Raw genomic sequence first — 2,440 nt, 5'->3', positions numbered from 1 at the left:
GGTGGATTTACTGCTGAATTCTACAAGAAACTTAGACAAGACCTAACACCACTACTTCTCAAACTCTTTAATGAAATTGAAAGGGAAGTAGTACTTCCAAATTTGTTTCTGGAAGCAAGCATCACTCTGATTCTAAAACCAGAGGAGGACCCATCTAAGAAAGAGAATTTCAGGCCACCTCCCTAATGAACATCGATGCAAAAATCCTCCATAAGATGCTGGCAAACAGACTGCAGCAAATTGTCAAGAAGATTAAATACCATGATCCAGTGGGATTCATCCCAGGGATGCAGGGATGGTTCAGCATACATAAATCCATAAATTTAATACACATTAACAGAGCCAAAAACAAAAATCATACGATCATCTCAATAGAAGCAGAAAAATCTTTCAACAAAATGCAGCACTCATTCATAATAAAAATCCTACAGAAAACCAGAATAGATGGTTTTTATCTCAATCTGATAAAGGCCATCTATAACAAACCAACAGCCATCATCAGACTAAATGGACAAAAACTGAAAGCTTTCACTCTAAAATCAGGAACAAAACATGGATGTCCACTGTCTTCACAATTATTCAACATAGTCTTGGAAACTTTAGCTGGAGCAATTAGACAAGAGAAAGGAATAAAGATAGGAAAGGAAGAAGTTAAACTATCATTATTTGCAGAGGACATGATATCCTACATAGAAGATCCCAAAACACTCCACCAAAAGGCTACTAGATTTAATAAACAAATTCATTAACATAGCTGGAAATAAAGTCAACACCCAAACATCAATAGCCTTCCTATAAAATAACAAACTCACTGAGAGAGAAATCAAGGAAACAACACTTTTTAAAATAGCATCCAAAAAATGAAATACCTAGAAATCAATCTAACATAGGATATAAAAGACCTCTACATTGAAAACTACAGTACTCTGAAAAAGGAGATTGAAGAGGTATTAGAAATGGGAAGATATTCCGTGCTCTTGGGTAGGGAGAACCAATATAGAGAAAATGGCCATAATTCCAAAACTTACACAGATTCAGTGCAATCCCAATCAAAATTCCAATAGCATAGCTCACAGAATTAATGAAAACAATCCTAAAGTTTATCTGGAAGCAGAAGCAACTTAGAATAGCAAAGGCAATCCTGGGCATCAAAGACAAGACAGGGGTCATCATAATTCCTGACTCAAAATTATGCTCTAAAGCTACTATGACAAAAATTGTGTGATACTGGGGGAAAAAAAAAACCAGACCTGAAGATCAATGGAACAGATTAGAAGATGCAGAAACAACTCCAGACACACTAACCCATGTTATCTTTGACAAAGCTGCCAAACACATTCACTGGAAGAAAGACAGCCTCTTTAATAAATGGGGCTGGAAAAACTGGCTTTACATATGCCAAAGATTAAAACTGGACCCATATCTTTTACCATGTACTAAGCTAAAATCAGAATGGATCAAAGATTTTAATATCGAAACAGAAACATTAACTCTACTGGAATATAAAGTAGATAAAACTCTTGAAGACATTGGTGTAGGCAAAGACTATGAACAAAATCCAGACTGCACAGGAACTGTCACAAAGAATCAATAACTGGGATCTTGGGCTGGGGATTTAGCTCAGCAGCATAAGCACCTGCCTGGCAAAGGCAAGGTCATGAGTTCAATCCCTGGTACAAAGATGATGACTTAAAAAAAATAACTGAGATCTCACCCCACTGAAAAGCTTTTGCACACAGCAAGAGAAATCACCAACAGAGTAGAGAGACAACCCACAATGTGGGAGAAAATGTTTGCCAGCTGTTCCTCAGACAAAGGCTACTGAGACCATATAAAGAACAACAACAACAAAAAGATTTAAAGATCTGATCCAAAAATGGGCCTCTGAGATGAATAGGTAATTCTCAGATGAAGATATACAGACAGCAAATAAATATGTGAAAAAATGTTCACCACCACTGGTCACTCAAGAAATGCAAATTAAAACAGCGCTGAGATTCCACCTCACACCAGAAAGAATGGTTACTATTAAGAAATCAACCAATAACAAATGCTGGAAGGGCTGTGGGGAAAAAGGAACCCTTCTCCACTGTTGGTGGGAGTGTAGACTGGTGCAATCAGAGTAGAGATTCCTCAAAAAACTAGGACTAGAATTACCATTTGTCCCAGCTATTCCCCTTCTGGGTGTCTTCTCAAAAGAATTTAAAACATCATACCACAGTGATATATGTGCACTCATGTTTATAGTAGCATGATTTGCTAATCGCCAGATCTTGGAAGCAACCTAAATGCCTAGTGACTGAGGAATGGATAAAAAAGATGTGGTGTTTTTATACAAGGGAGTACTACTCAGCCATAAAGGATAAACTGGAGATCTTTATAGGTAAATGGATGCAATTTGAGAACATACTCATTAGTGGAATAAATTAGACATTTGTGT

This window comes from Cavia porcellus, unplaced genomic scaffold (assembly GCF_034190915.1).
Source record: "Cavia porcellus strain 051 isolate PalLab524CR breed Dunkin Hartley unplaced genomic scaffold, mCavPor4.1 scaffold_31, whole genome shotgun sequence".
In the NCBI taxonomy this organism is placed as follows: Eukaryota; Metazoa; Chordata; class Mammalia; order Rodentia; family Caviidae; genus Cavia; species Cavia porcellus.
The sequence above is the reverse complement of the archived record's forward strand: the minus strand, read 5'-3'. Positions refer to the sequence as shown.